The sequence below is a fragment of the Triticum dicoccoides genome, chromosome 2B, assembly GCF_002162155.2.
Source record: "Triticum dicoccoides isolate Atlit2015 ecotype Zavitan chromosome 2B, WEW_v2.0, whole genome shotgun sequence".
NCBI classification, from domain to species: Eukaryota; Viridiplantae; Streptophyta; class Magnoliopsida; order Poales; family Poaceae; genus Triticum; species Triticum dicoccoides.
The window spans coordinates 795,637,981-795,654,049 of record NC_041383.1 but is presented as its reverse complement, the minus strand read 5'-3'; the positions used below and the strand labels follow the sequence as shown (position 1 = coordinate 795,654,049).

At 46.4% G+C, this 16,069-nt stretch overlaps 1 pseudogene; it reads left to right on the top strand.

The window, feature by feature from the left end:
• Positions 1-252: 252 nt before the first annotated feature.
• LOC119361461 overlaps positions 253-16,069 on the top strand; it is a 19,630-nt pseudogene continuing 3,813 nt past the window's right edge.

Below are 16,069 nucleotides of genomic sequence, written 5' to 3'. Positions count from 1 at the left end.
CATGAATATGGCCAGCAGCCTTAGCCTTATCCAGGATGGCGGCAAGTGCGTACACCACCATATTGAACAGGAAAGGGGAGAAGGGATTGCCTTGTCTAACCCCACAAAGGGTGGGGAAGTAAGGCCGATCTCTCCATTGATGTTCACGGTAGTGCGACCGTAAGATACCATCTGCATCACTCTGGTGATCTAACGGTCATCAAAGCCTTTCCGGAGCAAAACTTCCCGAAGGAAGGGCCAACTAACAGTGGCATGGGCCTTATGGAAATTGATCTTCAGGAAAACCGCCTTGAGGTGTTTAGATCGAACCTCATGGAGGAATTCATGAAGAACAAGCACCCCATCCAGGATATACCGCCCTTGAATGAAGGCGGACTGGTTGGGGTGGGTAATGTGGTCAGCAAGAAGGGTCACCCTATTGGCGTACCCTTTTGCTAGAATCCAGAAAATCACGTTGATGACCGTGATTGCATGAAACTGGTGGATGTCGGAGGCGCCCGGCACCTTCGGGATGAGCGAGATGATCCCATAGTTGAGGCGTCCGAGGTCGATGGATCCAACATAGAACTCGTCGAAGTGTTGGGAATGTAGTAATTTCAAAAAAAATCCTACGCACACGCAAGATCATGGTGATGGCATAGCAACGAGAGGGGAGAGTGTTCGTCCACGTACCCTCGTAGACCGTAAGCGGAAGCGTTATGACAATGCGGTTGATGTAGTCGTACGTCTTCACGATCCGACCGATCCAAGCACCGAACGTATGGCACCTCCGAGTTCAGCACACGTTCAGCTCGATGACGATCCCCGGGCTCCGATCCAGCAAAGCTTCGGGGATGAGTTCCGTCAGCACGATGGCGTGGTGACAATGATGATGTTCTACCGGCGTAGGGCTTCGCCTAAACTCCGCGACGATATGACCGAGGTGGAATATGGTGGAGGGGGGCACCGCACACGGCTAAGGAACGATCCGTAGATCAACTTGTGTGTTATGGGGTGCCCCCCTGCCCCCGTATATAAAGGAGGGAGGGGAAGGTGCGGCCGGCCCCCTTGGGGTGAGCCTGGAGGAGTCCTACTCCCACCGGGAGTAGGACTCCCCCCTCTTGCCTTGGTGGAGAAGGAAAGGGGGGAGGGGAAATAGGAAAGGGGGGCGCCGCCCCCCCCCTTCCTTGTCCTATTCGGACTAGGGGGGGAGGGGGCGTGCGGCCTACCCTGGCCGGCCCTCCTCTTCTCCCTCATGGCCCACTAAGGCCCATTAACCCCCGGGAGGGTTCCGGTAACCCCCCGGTGTTCCGGTAAAATCCCGATTTCACCCGGAACCTTTCCGATGTCCAAATATAGGATTCCAATATATCAATCTTTATGTCTCGACCATTTCGAGACTCCTCGTCATGTCCGTGATCACATCCGGGACTCCGAACAAACTTCGGTACATCAAAACTTATAAACTCATAATAAAACTGTCATCGTAACGTTAAGCGTGCGGACCCTACGGGTTCGAGAACTATGTAGACATGACCTAGAACCATTCTCGGTCAATAACCAATAGCGGAACCTGGATGCCCATATTGGTTCCTACATATTCTACGAAGATCTTTATCGGTCAAACCGCATAACAACATACGTTGTTCCCTTTGTCATCGGTATGTTACTTGCCCGAGATTTGATCGTCGGTATCCAAGACCTAGTTCAATCTCGTTACCGGCAAGTCTCTTTACTCGTTCTGTAACACATCATCTTATTACTAACTCATTAGTTATAATGCTTGCAAGTCTTAAGTGATGAGTATTACCGAGAGGGCCCAGAGATACCTCTCCGACAATCGGAGTGACAAAACCTAATCTCGAATTATGCCAACTCAACATGTACCTTCGGAAACACCTGTAGAGCACCTTTATAATCACCCAGTTACGTTGTGACGTTTGGTAGCACACAAAGTGTTCTTCCGGTAAACGTGAGTTGCACAATCTCATAGTTGCAGGAACTTTGTATAAGTCATGAAGAAAGCAATAGCAACATACTAAACGATCAAGTGCTAGGCTAACGGAATGGGTCATGTCAATCACATCATTCTTCTAATGATGTGATCCCATTAATCAAATGACAACACATGTCTATGGTTAGGAAACATAACCATCTTTGATGAATGAGCTAGTCAAGTAGAGGCATACTAGTGACTATATGTTTGTCTATGTATTCACACATGTATCATGTTTCCGGTTAATACAATTCTAGCATGAATAATAAACATTTATCATGATATGACGAAATAAATAATAACTTTATTATTGCCTCTAGGGCATATTTCCTTCAGTCTCCCACTTGCACTAGAGTCAATAATCTAGATTACATAGTAATGATTCTAACACCCATGGAGTCTTGGTGTTGATCATGTTTTGCTCATGAGAGAGGCTTAGTCAACGGGTCTGCAACATTCAGATCCGTATGTATTTTGCAAATCTCTATGTCTCCCACTTGGACTTGGTCCCGAATGGAATTGAAGCGTCTCTTGATGTGCTTGGTCCTCTTGTGAAATCTGGATTCCTTTGCCAAGGCAATTGCACCAGTATTGTCACAGAAGATCTTCATTGGTCCCGATGCACTAGGTATGACACCTAGATCGGAAATGAACTCCTTCATCTAGACTCCTTCATTTGCTGCTTCCGAAGCAGCTATGTACTCCGCTTCACATGTAGATCCCGCTACGACGCTTTGTTTAGAACTGCACCAACTTACAGCTCCACCGTTTAATAAAAACACGTATCCGGTTTGCGATTTAGAATCGTCCGGATCAGTGTCAAAGCTTGCATCGACGTAACCGTTTACGACTAGCTCTTTGTCACCTCCATATACGAGAAACATATCCTTAGTCCTTTTCAGGTATTTCAGGATGTTCTTGACCGCAGTCCAGTGATCCACTCCTGGATTACTTTGGTACCTTCCTGCCAAGCTTATTGCTAAGCATACGTCAGGTCTGGTACACAGCATTGCATACATGATAGAGCCTATGGCTGAAACATAGGGAACATTTTTTATTTTCTCTCTATCTTCTGCTGTGGTCGGGCATTGAGTTCGACTCAACTTCACACCTTGTAGCACAGGCAAGAATCCTTTCTTTGCCTGATCCATTTTTAACTTTTTCAAAATTTTGTCAAGGTATGTGCTTTGTGAAAGTCCTATTAAGCGTCTTGATCTATCTCTATAGATCTTGATGCCCAATATGTAAGCAGCTTCACCGAGGTCTTTCATTGAAAAACTTTTATTCAAGTATCCTTTTATGCTATCCAGAAATTCTATATCATTTCCAATTAATAATATGTCATCTACATATAAAATTAGAAATGCTACAGAGCTCCCACTCACTTTCTTGTAAATACAGGCTTCTCCAAAAGTCTGTATAAATCCATATGCTTTGATCACACTATCAAAGCGTTTATTCCAACTCCGAGATGCTTGCACCAGTCCATAAATGGAATGCTGGAGCTTGCACACTTTGTCAGCACCTTTTGGATCAACAAAACCTTCCGGCTGCATCATATACAACTATTCTTCTAGAAATCCATTCAAGAATGCAGTCTTGACATCCATTTGCCAAATTTCATAATTATGAAATGCAGCAATAGATAACATGATTCGGACGGACTTAAGCATCGCTACGGGTGAGAAAGTCTCATCGTAGTCAACCCCTTGAACTTGTCGAAAACCTTTTGCAACAAGTCGAGCTTTATAGACAGTTATATTACCATCAGCGTCAGTCTTCTTCTTAAAGATCCATTTATTCTCAATGGCTTGCTGATCATCGGGCAAGTCAACCAAAGTCCATACTTTGTTTACATACATGGATCCCATCTCAGATTTCATGGCTTCTAGCCATTTTGCAGAATCCGGGCTCATCATCGCTTCCTCATAGTTCGTAGGTTCATCATGGTCAAGTAACATGACTTCCAGAATAGGATTACCGTACCACTCTGGCGCGGATCTTACTCTGGTAGACCTACGAGGTTAAGTAGAAACTTGATCTGAAGTTTCATGATCATTATCATTGGCTTCCTCACTAATTGGTGTAGTTCTCACATGAACCGGTTCTCGTGATGAACTACTTTCCAATAAGGGAGTAGATACAGTTATCTCATCAAGTTCTACTTTCCTCCCACTCACTTCTTTCGAGAGAAACTCCTTCTCTAGAAAGGATCCATTCTTAGCAACGAATGTCTTGCCTTAGGATCTGTGATAGAAGGTGTACCCAATAGTCTCTTTTGGGTATCCTATGAAGACACATTTCTCCGATTTAGGTTCGAGCTTATCAGGTTGAAGTTTCTTCACATAAGCATCGCAGCCCCAAACTTTAAGAAACAACAACTTTGGTTTCTTGCCAAACCACAGTTCATAAGGCGTCGTCTCAACGGATTTTGATGGTGCCCTATTTAACGTGAATGCGGCCGTCTCTAAAGCATAACCCCAAAATGATAGCGGTAAATCAGTGAGACATCATAGATCGCACCATATCAAGTAAAGTACGATTACGACGCTCGGACACACCATTTCGTTGTGGTGTTCCAGGTGGCGTGAGTTGCGAAACTATTCCACATTGTTTCAAGTGTAGGCCAAACTCATAACTCAAATACTCTCCTCCACGATCAGATCGTAGAAACTTTATTTTCCTGTTATGATGATTTTCCACTTCACTCTGAAATTCTTTGAACTTTTCAAATGTTTCAGACTTGTGTTTCATCAAGTAGATATACCCATATCTGCTCAAATCATCTGTGAAGGTGAGAAAATAACGATACCCGCCGCGAGCCTCAACATTCATTGGGCCACAAACATCAGTATGTATGATTTCCAACAAATCAGTTGCTCGCTCCATAGTTCCGGAGAACGGCGTTTTTAGTCATCTTGCCCATAAGGAACGGTTCGCAAGTACCAAGTGATTCATAATCAAGTGATTCCAAAAGTCCATCAGTATGGAGTTTCTTCATGCGCTTTACACCAATATGACCCAAACGGCAGTGCCACAAATAAGTTGCACTATCATTATTAACTCTGCATCTTTTGGTTTCAACACTCTGAATATGTGTAGCACTACTATCGAGATTCAATAAAAATAGACCACTCTTCAAGGGTGCATGACCATAAAAGATATTACTCATATAAATAGAACAACCATTATTCTCTGATTTAAATGAATAACCGTCTCGCATCAAACAAGATCCAGATATAATGTTCATGCTCAACGCTGGCACCAAATAACAATTATTCAGGTCTAAAACTAATCCCGAAGGTAGATGTAGAGGTAGCGTGCCGACCGCGATCACATCGACTTTGGAACCGTTTCCCACGCGCATCGTCACCTCGTCCTTGGCCAGTGCTCGCTTATTCCGTAGTCCCTGTTTCGAGTTGCAAATATTAGCAACAGAATCAGTATCAAATACCCAGGTGCTACTACAAGCTCTAGTTAGGTACACATCAATAACATGTATATCACATATACCTTTGTTCACTTTGCCATCCTTCTTATCCGCCAAATACTTGGGGCAGTTCCGCTTCCAGTGACCAGTCTGCTTGCAGTAGAAGCACTCAGTTTCAGGCTTAGGTCCAGACTTGGGTTTCTTCTCTTGAGCAGCAACTTGCTTGTTGTTCTTCTTGAAGTTCCCCTTCTTCTTCCCTTTGCCCTTTTTATTGAAACTAGTGGTCTTGTTGACCATCAACACTTGATGCTCCTTCTTGATTTCTACCTCCGCAGCTTTTAGCATTGCGAAGAGCTCGGGAATGGTCTTGTTCATCCCTTGCATATTATAGTTCATCACAAAGCTCTTGTAGCTTGGTGTCAGTGATTGGAGAATTCTGTCAATGACGCTATCATCCGGAAGATTAACTCCCAGTTGAATCAAGTGATTATTATACCCAGACATTTTGAGTATATGCTCACTAACAGAACTATTCTCCTCCATCTTACAGTTGTAGAACTTATTGGAGACTTCATATCTCTCAATCCGGGCATTTGCTTGAAATATTAACTTCAACTCCTGGAACATCTCATATGCTCCATGACGTTCAAAACGTCGTTGAAGACCCGGTTCTAAGCCGTAAAGCATGGCACATTGAACTATAGAGTAGTCATCAGCTTTGCTCTGTCAGACGTTCTTAACACCGTCAGTTGCATCAGCAGCAGGCCTGGCACCCAGCGGTGCTTCCAGGACGTAACTTTTCTGTGCAGCAATGAGGATAATCCTCAGGTTACGGACCCAGTCCGTGTAATTGCTACCATCATCTTTCAACTTTGCTTTCTCAAGGAACGCATTAAAATTCAACGGAACAACAGCACGAGCCATCTATCTGCAAAGAAACATAGACAAGCAAAATACTATCAGGTACTAAGTTCATGATAAATTTAGGTTCAATTAATCATATTACTTAAGAACTCCCACTTAGACAGACATCTCTCTAGTTATCTAAGTGATCACGTGATCCAAATCAACTAAACCATAACCGATCATCACGTGAGATGGAGTAGTTTTCAATGGTGAACATCATTATGTTTGATCATATCTACTATATGATTCACGCTCGACCTTTCGGTCTCCGTGTTCCGAGGCCATATCTGCATATGCTAGGCTCGTCAAGTTTAACCCGAGTATTCTGCGTGTGCAAAACTGGCTTGCACCCGTTGTAGATGGACGTAGAGCTTATCACACCCGATCATCATGTGGTGTCTGGGCACGACGAACTTTGGCAACGGTGCATACTCAGGGAGAACACTTCTTGATAATTAGTGAGAGATCATCTTAAAATGCTACCGTCAATCAAAGCAAGATAAGATGCATAAAGGATAAACATCAGATGCAATCAATATAAGTGATATGATATGGCCATCATCATCTTGTGCTTGTGATCTCCATCTCCGAAGCATCGTCATGATCACCATCGTCACCGGCGTGACACCTTGATCTTCATCGTAGCATCGTTGTCGTCTCGCCAACTATTGCTTCTACGACTATCGCTACCGCTTAGTGATAAAGTAAAGCAATTACAGGGCATTTGCATTTCATACAATAAAGCGACAACCATATGGCTCCTGCCAGTTGCCGATAACTTCGGTTACAAAACATGATCATCTCATACAATAAAATATAGCATCACATCTTGACCATATCACATCACAACATGCCCTGCAAAAACAAGTTAGACGTCCTCTACTTTGTTGTTGCAAGTTTTACGTGGCTGCTACGGGCTTAGCAAGAACCGTTCTTACCTACGCATCAAAAACCACAACGATAGTTTGTCAAGTTGGTGTTGTTTTAACCTTCGCAAGGATCGGGCGTAGCCACACTCGATTCAGCTAAAGTGAGAGAGACAGACACCCGCCAGCCACCTTTAAGCACGAGTGCTCGCAACGGTGAAACCAGTCTCGCGTAAGCGTACGCGTAATGTCGGTCCAGGCCGCTTCATCTCACAATACCGCCGAACCAAAGTATGACATGCTGGTAAGCAGTATGACTTGTATCGCCCACAACTCATTTGTGTTCTACTCGTGCATATGACATCTACGCATAAAACCTGGCTCTGATACAACTGTTGGGAACGTAGTAATTTCAAAAAAATTCCTACGCACACGCAAGATCATGGTGATGGCATAGCAACGAGAGGGGAGAGTGTTCGTCCATGTACCCTCGTAGACCGTAAGCGGAAGCGTTATGGCAACGCGGTTGATGTAGCCATACGTCTTCACGATCCGACCGATCCAAGAACCGAACATACAGCACCTCCGAGTTCAGCACACGTTCAGCTTGATGACGATCCCCGGGCTCCGATCCAGCAAAGCTTCGGGGATGAGTTCCGTCAGCACGACGGCGTGGTGACGATGATGATGTTCTACCGGCGCAGGGCTTCGCCTAAACTCCGCGACGATATGACCGAGGTGGAATATGGTGGAGGGGGGCACCGCACACGGCTAAGGAACGATCCGTAGATCAACTTGTGTGTTATGGGGTGCCCCCCTACCCCCGTATATAAAGGAGGGAGGGGGAGGTGCGGCCGGCCCCCTTGGGGTGCGCCTGGAGGAGTCCTACTCCCACCGGGAGTAGGACTCCCCCCTCTTGCCTTGGTGGAGAAGGAAAGGGGGGAGGGGAAAGAGGAAAGGGGGGGCGCCGCCCCCCCTTCCTTGTCCTATTCGGACTAGGGGGGAGGGGGCGCGCGGCCTGCCCTGGCCGGCCCTCCTCTTCTCCCTCATGGCCCACTAAGGCCCATTAACCCCCGAGAGGGTTCCGGTAACCCCCCGGTGTTCCGGTAAAATCCCGATTTCACCCGGAACCTTTCCGATGTCCAAATATAGGCTTCCAATATATCAATCTTTATGTCTCGACCATTTCGAGACTCCTCGTCATGTCCGTGATTACATCCGGGACTCCGAACAAACTTCGGTACATCAAAACTTATAAACTCATAATAAAACTGTCATCGTAACGTTAAGCGTGCGGACCCTACGGGTTCGAGAACTATGTAGACATGACCTAGAACCATTCTCGGTCAATAACCAATAGCGAAACCTGGATGCCCATATTGGTTCCTACATATTCTACGAAGATCTTTATCGGTCAAACCGCATAACAACATACGTTGTTCCCTTTGTCATCGGTATGTTACTTGCCCGAGATTTGATCGTCGGTATCCAATACCTAGTTCAATCTCGTTACCGGCAAGTCTCTTTACTCGTTCTGTAACACATCATCTTATTACTAACTCATTAGTTATAATGCTTGCAAGGCTTAAGTGATGAGTATTACCGAGAGGGCCCAGAGATACCTCTCCGACAATCGGAGTGACAAAACCTAATATCGAATTATGCCAACTCAACATGTACCTTCGGAAACACCTGTAGAGCACCTTTATAATCACCCAGTTACGTTGTGACGTTTGGTAGCACCCAAAGTGTTCTTCCGGTAAACGTGAGTTGCACAATCTCATAGTTACAGGAACTTTGTATAAGTCATGAAGAAAGCAATAGCAGAATACTAAACGATCAAGTGCTAGGCTAACGGAATGGGTCATGTCAATCACATCATTCTCCTAATGATGTGATCCCATTAATCAAATGACAACACATGTCTATGGTTAGGAAACATAACCATCTTTGATTAATGAGCTAGTCAAGTAGAGGCATACTAGTGACTATATGTTTGTCTATGTATTCACACATGTATCATGTTTCCGGTTAATACAATTCTAGCATGAATAATAAACATTTATCATGATATGAGGAAATAAATAATAACTTTATTATTGCCTCTAGGGCATATTTCCTTCACGAAGATGGCCATGAACTCGTCGAAGACGTTCCAGAAGGTCTGGAAGAATTTCACCGGAAGCCCGTCAGGACCCGGAGCCGAGGTGGGGTTCATGCCTCGAATGGCAGCCCAGACCTCACCCTCGGAGAAGGGGGCTGTAAGGTCTGCGTTCTCCACGTCAGTGACTAGCTGGGGGCCGGTCCAGCAATCAGGGGCCAGGGAGAGGCCGCTCCTAGGAGCGGCAGAGAACAAGGACCTATAGAATCCGTCGACATGGGCCCGAATGTCACGGCCGTCCTGCAGGAGGGACGCGCCATCCCAGAGGAGGGGGTGGTGTTGCGTCTACGGCGGCCATTTGCAATGGCTTGAAAGTAGGTCGTGTTTGCATCGCCCTTCAAAACCCATTTCTGGGCAGCACAGAGACGCCAATAGGCCTCCTCGTCAGTGTAGATGACGGAGAGCTGGTCTTCTAAGTCGTAGCGAGAGAGAGCCACTCGTCAGGAGAGAGGCTGATTGCGTCAGCACACAAGTCTAGGGCCTGGATGGCGGTCAACAAGGCCTTCTTACGATCGTGGAGGTCACGCCCAAGGTTTGCACCCCATCCCTTCATGAACTGCCGGCTTGGCACAAAGGTGCAATGAGTCGATGGCCGAGGGAGGGCAGGGATGGGGGTGCGCGCGGGCCTCCACCGAGTGGGCGCCAACAGCCTCCACAAAACCGGTTTGGGACAACCAGAATGTCTCAAATCGGAATCAGGGGGGATCAACGGCCGCTCGTCGGTGGAGGACAGGAGGAGGGGCACATGATCGGAGCCAATCCGGGTGATGGCATGGAGGAAAGCCAGAGGGCAGCGGAGGTCCCATTCCAGGGAAACTAGGACCCTGTCTAGGACGGACTGGGTCGGGGAAGCCTGACGATTGGCCCAGGTAAACCTGGCACCAATCCTATCTATCTCGCGGAGACCCAGATCAGCAATGCAGTCATTAAACATTTGCATCCGTGCAAACTTTACATTTGCATTGCTCTTGTCCTCCGTGAAACGGAGGAGATTAAAATCGCCTCCAACCACCACCGGAAGAGAGGCAGCTGATATCTTCCGGTGGAGCTCCTCGAGGAAGGAAGCAGACCTACTATGGTCTGCCGGGCCATAGACAATGATGACCTCCCATTTGAAGTTAAGCGTCTGTTCGTAGAGTTTCATGCTCACGAAGAATTGCCCCTGGTCCATGCTACCCACCTCGAAGGTGGCATCCTTGACACCTAAAAGGATGCCACCTGAATGACCAATGCTCCCACTAGAAGGGGGCCAATGCCAAGAAAAGAGGTGGGAGCTCAGACGGTTAAGCTCCGGAAGAGAGAATTCTATACGCATGGTTTCTTGGATGGCGACAATGTCAATGTGTTCATCACGCATGTATTCCACGAGTTCGCGGCGCCGACCATCATGGTCGAAACCGCGGATGTTCTAGAATAGGGCACACATTAAGGCGCCATTGGGGGGCTGCTTGGCCCCAGGACATGAGACGCGCTTTGGACGCGGAGGGCGGCGGCGGTGCGGGAGAGGGTGCGACCACGAAGCTCGGCCGCGGTGAGCGGGAGAAGGCCACCAGGCCGCCTAGGTGGCGCTGGGGAGGCACCCACCACTACAGGAATCAGCTACTTTGCCATCAGCCACGGCGGACGGCAAAGGCATGGATGGCGGACGGCAAAGACCTTTGCCGTCTGCCGCGGACGGAAAAAGGGGACAACAAAGTAGGGGACGGCTAAGAGCTACGTTGCCGTCTGCTTTGGGCAGCTGACGGCAAAAGGTCCTTTGCCATCAGCAGTGGACGGCAAAGAAGGAAGACGGCAATAAATGCGCTGTTACTCCGTTAGGTGGTTAATGGCAGGCCTTTGCCATCCGCTGCGGACGGCAAAGCCTTTGCTGTCAGCCACTGTAGGCAAACTGACCAAATTGGTCAGCCTCCCAGGAAGCACAGTTGCCTGCCACGTGGCCTCTTTGCCGTCCACTGCTGATGGCAAAGATACCTTTGCCGTCGGTGGCAGACGGCAAAGAGCCTGCATATTGTCTCTTTTTCTGTTTTTTTTAATCCAACAATTTTCACAGCAAATATATATGACATATATAGATATATTTAGTCCATATCACATATCCAACACATAAGTTTCATATCACATATCACATCAGTTTCATCCATACACATTGTTCATACATAAGCAAGTTCCATCCATACACATTGTTCCATCCATATACATATTACAATGCAAAGTTTCATCAAGATAGCAAGTTCCATCATAGCAAGCTAGATACAATGCAAAGTTTCATCAAAGGAAAAGCAAGCACTCCATCATAGCAAACTAGCTTCCATGAAGTGAATGAAATCTGCAAAATGGTAAATAAGAAAGTTAGAAATAGGTGACTAGAACAAGAAGTATATGTCATTTATGAGCTAACTTAGGTGAAATGGATCATATATGAGCTAACTAAGTTGGAATGGGTTGTTTACGAGCTAACTTAGTTGAAATGGATCATTTATGAGCTAACTTAGTTGAAATGGGTCGTTTATGAGCTAAGTAAGGTGAAGGGCATCGTTTTTGAGCTAAGTAAGGTGAAATGGATCGTTTTTTAGCTAACTTAGGTGAAATGGATCATTTATGAGCTTTTATGAGCTAACTTAGTTGAAACGGGTCGTTTATGAGCTAAATAAGGTGAAATGCCACGTTTTTGAGCTAAGTAAGGTGAAATGGATTGTTTTTGAGCTAACTTAGGTGAGATGGATCATTTATGAGCTAACTTAATTGAAATGGGTCATTTATGAGCTAACTAAGGCGAAATGCCACATTTTTGAGCTAAGTAAGGTGAAATGTATCATTTTGAGCTAACTTAGGTGAAATGGATCATTTATGAGCTTTTATGAGCTAACTTAGTTGAAACGGGTCGTTTATGAGCTAACTAAGGTGAAATGTCACGTTTTTGAGCTAAGTAAGGTGAAATGGATCGTTTTTTAGCTAACTTAGGTGAAATGGATCATTTATGAGCTTTTATGAGCTAACTTAGTTGAAATGGGTCGTTTATGACCTAACTAAGGTGAAATGCCACGTTTTTGAGCTAACTAAGGTGAAATGGATCGTTTTTGAGCTAACTTAGGTGAAAAGGATCATTTATGAGCTTTTATGAGCTAACTTAGTTGAAATGAGTCGTTTATGACCTAACTAAGGTGAAATGCCACGTTTTTTAGCTAACTAAGGTGAAATGGATCGTTTTTAGCTAACTTAGGTGAAATGGATCATTTAAGAGCTAATTTAGGTGAAATGGATCATTTTTAGCTAACTTAGGTGAAATGGATCATTTAGGAGCAAATCTAGGTGAAATGGGTCATTTTGGAGCTAACCTAGGTGAAATGGGTCATTTTAAAGCTAACGTAGGTAAAATGGATCATTTAGGAGCTAATCTATGTAAAATGGGTCATTTTAGAGCTAACTTGGATAAATTGGATCACTTGTAAGCTAACTAAGGTAAAATGAGTCATTTTAGAGCTAACTTAGGTAAAATGGATCGTTTATGAGCTAACTAAGCTAATTATGCAATTTTTGACATAAGTAACCTAAGTACATGTCATTTTAGAGCTAACTTAGGTAGAATGGATGGTTTATGAGGTCAGTAAGCATATTAAGTCATTTTGGAGGAAAAGAAGCTAACTCTAGGTCATTATGGTAAGCATATTGGAGGAAATAAAGCTAAGTCTAGGTCTTTATGCATTTGTTAAGCAAAACACTAGAGAAACTTACCGTGATCAGGGAGGTGTACGAGCGGGCTGGCTCGCGCCGGTAGCTGGAGAAGGATCATGCAATGCGTTTCTGGAGTTAAGCTGCACCAAAGATCATTTCCAATGTCTCGTTAGCATTATGACACTCAAATGTTAAGACTAGAAAGTAATGTCCATTCTAGTTAAACTCACCATGCTCCCAGGAGCAATCGCTGGCATCGGCGGAGCGGTCTGACCAGACTTCTCGCACACAGACTGCACATTTGGTTTTCACAACAGAGTCATACTAGTTAGTAATGAGACTCAAATGTTAAGACTAGCAAGTAATCTGCAGAAGAAACTTACCACAAGGAGCTCATACATGGCCCTTGCCTGCATGTCATTTCGTGCCCTCTCCTTCTCCAACATCTTTGTCGTCCTCTCCTCCAACTCCCGTTGCCTCTCCGCCGCCTCCGCCAGAAGTTTCTCCGTTCTATCTCTCTCACTCTGTATAGCAGCCTGCAACACCACTCACATGACCATTTGTAATCATTGATGGAAGCGCACACAATGTAATGGAGAAAGATAGCTGAGTACTTATAACTAACCTTGAAGGCGAGTTGGACTGGCCGTTCACGAGGCCTTATCTCAAGAGCGAAGCTCGACTGGCGCGCCTTGATCTCGGAGAGAGTGCTAGGACAACGGATAAGTCCATCTCCCATGGCTATGGAGCCATGGGACCTCCCGCCACCAGATATCATCAGCAGCTCTGTATCAATGGGACCCTGGCTCGGGTTAAAGTCCTCCCCTTTCCTCGCCTTCCCTTAATCTCTATATTGCACGAGCTTGTCGTGGGCGGAGATGTTGGTGAAGTTCTTTGGATCATCGAGGTCAGACGCGGAGAATGCCTTGACTTTCTTGTAAGAGCCAGTGTGGGCCATGGCATACAGGTCGTACACCTCTGGCACCTTATCCGCCTTATTGTAGCGTGCCCGAAAGATAGAAACAAAGTAAATTAGTAATTAAAGGGCTAAAGCTAGCATGATGGATGAATTGCATGAATCATGAAGCAAACCACATACCCAGTTCCGCCCGTACTGAAATAAGTTGGAGCTGCCTTGATGGTGTGGCACACCTTCCATTTGGGCACGTTTGTCCTTGGCCTTGTTGTGGGAGGCCCGCCATTGTTTTGAGCACCACGCATTGACCAACACCTCCCAACAATCCATCCGATCCGCACACCATCTCGGAGGGGCCTAAGTTAGCAAATAGAAACTTGAGCGCTACGACTATGAATTACTAAATGAAGGAAGTAAGTACAAGGCCTTAAGAATTACCTTCATGTACTGCTCCTTACTCAAGAACTTATCGCGGCACTCCTGCTTGGGCTTCTTGATACCACGTCCGGCGTAGTAGTCTCGAACAGCCTGCACCTGAACCTCATGCCGTAAGTTCTGAAGTAGGCGCTTGCACTCCTTGTCGATAACATCTGCCGCCTCCTCCTCGTATCCCTCCTCACACCTATAGAATGTCTGCAATCAAATGAGACAATATTGATTAGTACAATTAATAACTAGCTAGTTCAAGATTTTTAATTGTGTAAAGGAGAAATTACCCAGAACTTTCTGATCACCACGTCTTCCCTCGTCTTGCACAAGACACCGTCGATAATCTCACCCGGCGGGGCCGGGGCAGCCAAGTAGCTCCCAACTCAATCCAACCTCTGGAAGCCGACCCTCACCAGGCAACGTGACAAACCCTGGGAAGTTTTGCCGAATCAGAACTCCAAGGACGGAGTTGGGCCGGTGGACACTTTCATGGTGGTCCCAACCCCTGCAGCATGACAAGGCCAACACATTAGTTATTTGAAGAAACGTGAATGCAGAAGGTACAAAAAGATTAAATGCACTTACCTCTCCCCATCAGGGAAAATCAACCACCTCTGCTCGCGGGTCGCCGGCACGGACGGGAGCCGTGTAGCACCACGCCGGTAGACGTTGCCCCCCCACCTCAATATCAGTTGGCTCCCGGTCATCATCAACATGGACACTCGGCTCCCTGCCATCATCAGCATGGCCACTCGGCTCCTCAGGCTGACCCGACCAGGTACCCCATCCAGACGTGTGCTCCTCTGGGGTCTCGTGGGCCCATCTCTCATGGGCCGAAGGCCCATCGACCCGAGGCTCGTGGGCCGAAGACCCGTGGACCGGAGGCTCGTGGACCGGAGTCCGTGTAGCCTCCTCCTCGGACGAGTCCACCCTAGCAGTCACGTGCTCGGGTGAAACAGCTGGGGGTGGCGGCGAGGAAGGCGCCGTAAGAGTCACCCTACCTCCTCTCCCGCGACCACGTGCTCCACCTCCTCTCTTCTTCTTACCTTGTCCCCTGCTGGGCACCGCAGTCGACGGAGAAGGGCCCGGTGGTGTTGACATACTGTCCAGCAACGCTCGGCGGGGAGGTGCGTGTGCAATGGAAGACCTCGCAACATGCACCGACGAAGAAGGGGCCTCGGCGCGCTCCCGACCAGCGCCCACCATCTTTCAACACCTGCCATGACAAAGAATAAACTAAATTAGTACAACATAAAAAAAGTACCGACATGAATAATAATATGTATATCACTTAAGTGTATCATCATCAAGTACAACATAAAAAAATTGAATACCTGACACTACTAATAATCTCGATCAGTATCATCAATAAATGCATAATCATCATCATCACTATAATCAATGATGGGCTCACTATAATCATCATCATCACTATCATCACTATAATCATCATCATCATCACTGGACACACAACAATTATATATATAATTCACCATGTATATATTCATCAGTTGATCTACTTTGTCAATTTTATTACGTCCATGCAACCTACACTCTAATAGGCACTGGCGAAATTTATGTGTCGGATCTGGAGCAAAGCATATGCGTCGGATCGGGTGCTGTTTCGGGGTCGGGGGTTCAGGGTGTCGTGTCGGTGTTGGGGTGCCGTGTCGGGGTCGGGGTGCTGTTTCGGGGTCAGGGGTCGGGGTGTCGT